This window comes from Physeter macrocephalus, chromosome 14 (genome assembly GCF_002837175.3).
Source record: "Physeter macrocephalus isolate SW-GA chromosome 14, ASM283717v5, whole genome shotgun sequence".
In the NCBI taxonomy this organism is placed as follows: domain Eukaryota; kingdom Metazoa; phylum Chordata; class Mammalia; order Artiodactyla; family Physeteridae; genus Physeter; species Physeter macrocephalus.
In genome coordinates this window covers 65,500,855-65,505,888 of record NC_041227.1, presented here as the reverse complement: position 1 = coordinate 65,505,888, position 5,034 = coordinate 65,500,855, and positions in this window count along the sequence as shown.

The window sequence follows — 5,034 nt, the reverse complement described above, 5'->3', positions numbered from 1 at the left end:
CTTTCAATAATTTTTCTTTGTCTTTAATTTTTGCCAGTTTGATTACTATGTGTCTTGGCATGTTTCTCCTTGGGTTTATCCTGTATGGGACTCTCTGTGCTTTCTGGACTTGGGTGGCTATTTCCTTTCCCATGTTAGGGAAGTTTTCGACTATAATCTCTTCACATATTTTCTCTGGTCCTTTCTCTCTCTCTTCTCCTTCTGGGACCCCTATGGTGAAAATGTTGTTGTGTTTAATGTTGTCCCAGAGGTTTCTTAGGTTGTCTTCATTTCTTTTCATTCTTTTTTCTTTATTCTGTTCTGAAGCAGTGAATTCCATCATTCTGTTTTCCAGGTCACTTATTCGTTCTTCTGCCTCAGTTATTCTGCTATTGATTCCTTCTAGTGTATATTTCATTTCAATTATTATATTGTTCATCTCTGTTTGCTTATTCTTTAATTCTTCTAGGTCTTTGTTAAACATTTCTTGCATCTTTTCTATCTTTGTCTCCATTTTTTTTCCGAGGTCCTGGATCATCTTCACTATCATTATTCTGAATTCTTTTTCTGGAAGTTTGCCTATCTCCACTTCATTTAGTTGTTTTTCTGGGGTTTTATCTTGTTCCTTCATCTGGTACATAGCCCTCTGCCTTTTCATTTTGTCTATCTTTCTATGAATGTGGTTTTTGTTCCACAGGCTGCAGGATGGTAGTTCTTCTTGCTTCTGCTGTCTGCCCTCTGGTGGATGAGGCTATCTAAGAGGCTTGGGCAAGTTTCCTGATGGGAGGGACTGGTGGTGGGTACAGCTGGCTGTTGCTCTGGTGGGCAGAGCTCAGTAAAACTTTAATCTGCTTGTCTACTGATGGGTGGGGCTGGGTCCCCTCCCTGTTACTTGTTTGGCCTGAGGCAACCCAACACTGGAGCCTACCTGGGCTCTTTGGTGGGGCTAATGGCAGACTCTGGGAGGGCTCATGACAAGGAGTACTTCCCAGAACTTCTTCTGCCAGTGTCCTTGTCCTCACAGTGACAGAGCCACCCCACGCCTCCGCAGGAGACCCTCCAACACTAGCAGGTAGGTCTAGTTCAGTCTCCTATGGGGTCACTTCTCCTTCCACTACTTTGTGTGTGCCCTCCAAGAGTGGAGTCTCTGTTTCCTCCAGTCCTGTCGAAGTCCTGCAATCAAATCCCACGAGGCTTCAAAGTCTGATTCTTTAGGGATTCCTCCTCCCGTTGCCAGACCCCCAGGTTCGGAAGCCTGACATGGGGCTCAGAACCTTCACTCCAGTGGGTGGATTTCTGTGGTATAAGAGTTCTCCAGTTTGTGGGTCACCCACCCAGCAGTTATGGGATTTGATTTTATTGTGATTGCGCCCCTCCTACCATCTCACTGTGGCTTCTCCTTTGTCTTTGGATGTGGGGTATCTTTTCTGGTGAGTTCCAGTGTCTTCCTTTTGATGATTGTTCAGCAGTTACTAGGAGACTTTTTAATCAGAATGTATAGCTCTACCCCATTCCTTTTAATAACAAAAGAGTATTACACGGGGCGGGGTGGTGGTGGTGGGATGAACTGGGAGATTGGGATTGACATATATACACTAATATGTATAAAATAGGTAACTAATAAGAACCTGATATATAAAAAATAAATAAATAAAATTAAATTTAAACAAAGAGTATTACACAGAAATTCATCTATCATAAAATATTAAACAATTCTACTGTTGGACATTTAGGTTATTTACAATTTGGGAGTGTGTATATATACAAACTACATATAAATTGAATTCATATGCAATATATATACATATTGCACAAATATTGCATATATATAATACATATGTGTGTGTATACATAAATTTCTATGCAGTAGAATTGCTGTGTCAACTGGTTCAAGTGGTTTCATAATTTGAAGAACTAAAAATATGTTGCAATTTGTATTTTCACCCAGTTATTTCTAATTTTTTATTTTGAAAAAATATTAAATTTATACAACATTACAAGATTGATGTATAGGACTCCCAAATACCTCTAAACAAGATCACCAATTGTTAACATTTTGTTTTATTCTCTCCTCTCTCCTTTTTGCATTCTTTCTGAGTTCAGAGTAGTTTGTATATATAATACCAAGTTGTTCTCTAATATTTCATTGTGTATTTTCTAAAAGCAAGGAGATTCCTTTATGTAACCACAGTGCACTCATCAAGTTCAGAAATTTTAACATATGTCCACTTTATAGTTTACATTCCATTTGTCAATTGTCCCAGTAATGTCTCTTACAATATTTTTTCCCCACCAGTACAGGATCCATTGTAGAATCATGGTTTGCATTTAATTGTGATGACTCATTAGTCTCTTTTATTCTGGAAATAGTCCTTAGCTTTTCATTGTTTTTTATGATTGAGATGTTTTTATAAAACATGGCAGGTTATCTTATAGAATGTCCTGCAGTTGGGTTGGTCTGTTGTTCCCTCATGATTAGATTCACATTATACCTTCCTGGATACACTACTGTAAGTCATGTTTTGTTTCAGAAGTTTACATCTGGAGGCACTTGCTGGCCATCTGCCCCCTCATTGGTGATTTTAATTTTTCTCAACTGATGAAAGTGTTGTCTAGTTTCACTGTATAATAATTACTATCCACTTATAACTAATAAATTCTCTGAAGGGAGACACTTTCAGATAATATTCTATTCTTCATCAGACTTTCATCTCCTAAATATTCTATCCATTGACAATTATTATCTGAACAAGTCTTTAATAAAATGATTTCAAAATGGTGATTTTGGGCTTCCCTGGTGGCGCAGTGGTTGCGCGTCCGCCTGCCGATGCAGGGGAACCGGGTTCGCGCCCCGGTCTGGGAGGATCCCACATGCCGCGGAGCGGCTGGGCCCGTGAGCCATGGCCGCTGAGCCTGCGCTTCCGGAGCCTGTGCTCTGCAACGGGAGAGGCCACAGCAGTGAGAGGCCCTCGTACCGGAAAAACAAACAAACAAACAAACAAACAAAAAAATGGTGATTTTCTACCTCTACCACTCCCTTCACATTTATCAATTGGCATTTTACTGAAGAAAGAACGTTTTCTTGTTATCTGTCTGTCTGTCTACCTACCTATCTCACCATTTTGCTATGTTTCTGTCTGCATATCCACCCGTTCATATACCATCTACTTATCTATTTACTATCAGTGTAGACTAGTGGATTACTATTTTATTCAGTGGGTTAAAATACATTTAAATCCTTACTTGTTTTGATACTCAATTTTCCCCAGATCTGTCCAGGAGGATCCCCTTTAAGCAGGTTCATGTGTCATTTTGATAAGTTCCCATAAGTCTTTGTCAAGGCTTGCTTACCTCTTGGCACTGTAAGATGTTCCAAGTTCTTGGATGTTCTAACCCTGGAATTAGTACTTCCTCCAAGGATTCCTCGTCTTCTTTGTTGGGACTGGAAACTAAGATCTGGGCTCTGGATTTGTTCATTGGCACTGAGCTGTCATTGCTTCCAGGTCTTTTCATTTGCCAGTTACTGAAATATCTGTACATTAGAAATCATCAGTAGATACTGATATTCCCTCCAATTCCAGTCTAACCCCACAAAGTCTTTCCTTGCTTTTTCCGTACACCCCAGTGAGAACCCTGACTTCCAAAACATCAGCACACTTCCTCATTTGCACAATCCTGTGTCACACAGAAAAGAGTCTCAGAATTGTTATGAAAAACATACCTAGTAATACATGTTTGAGATTAATTTGTAGTTTTTTGTTCCCTAGACTGATGGTCTAGAGTAAAAGTACTGCATGCAAAAGTCAGTTGCATTACTATTTTCCTCTGCAGCTGATTGTCTTAAATTTGCAAAACAAATGGGTTCATTTGTCTCTTTTCAGGTTCAATTTAGGCTTTGTTTTTTCCCATTATGATGATTAAATTTTATTTTGAATATGTAGAATATCAGCATTCTTAGTTGCATTTGTCTACATTTTTGGAATATTTAACATTTATATATTGTTCTTTCACTCATGTCCCCTTCCTTGTTTTAGTCTTATTACAATTAAACATATTACAATTATATATTATTACATTTAAATGTAATACATTTATACTTAAATATATTAAATGTTTAATATATTTTTAAAATACAATTAAAAATATTAAATGGTCACCATTAGCCCTTTCGCCAAAATTTTTTCAATTACCTCTTGCTTGCCTAAAGTTCACGCTCAAATAGATTCTCCAGGATGGGCACAAGTGTATAGTATCTCCTGAATTTTTGCAAGTTCAAAACTTCTTCTATAGCATGGCTTCTCAACCTCAAAACTACTATCCTTTAGGGCTGGGTAACACTTTGTTATGTACGACTGTTCTGCGCATAGCTTTCCTGACCACTAACCACTAGATACCAGTAGCACTTTATCCCCCCCATCATGACAACATAAAAGGTCTTCAGACACTGCCCAATTGTCCTGTGGGGTTGGGGGAGAAATTGCCTCAGTTGAGAACTATTATTCTACAGCCTAGATACATGAAGGACAGTTTGCTGGATATAAAATCTTTGGTTAGCACTTTTCTTTCCTTGAAGTCCCTTGTTCCCTTGAATTGTTTGTTGCTTTTAAAAAGTCTGATGCCAGCATAATTTTCTTATTTTTATAAATAAACTTGATTTTTATTTTCTGCCTGGAAGCCCGGAGGACTTTTTCTTTGTCTCTGAATTTTAATCATTTTTTTAGGATATGGCTTAGAATTGATTCTTCCAGGTCAGTTCTCCCAGGAACTTTGTGGTCCTAATCAAAATGAATATTTAAGTTTTCAAAAATTTCCAGAAAGCTTTCTTGAACTATGGTTTTAAGTACTAGTTCTATGCAGTTGTTTTCTCTACCCCACTTCCAAACCCCAGAATTTCCAACAGTATGTAGCTTGGACATTCTTTGCCTATCTTCCATTTCAAGGATTTGGTGGTTTAGTGCCTTTCTTCAATGGTTTTACTAAATTTTCACATTCAAATGCATTCTTGCTGAGACATCTTCTATTTTAGTCTTCATTTCTTGAGCTGCTTTTATATTT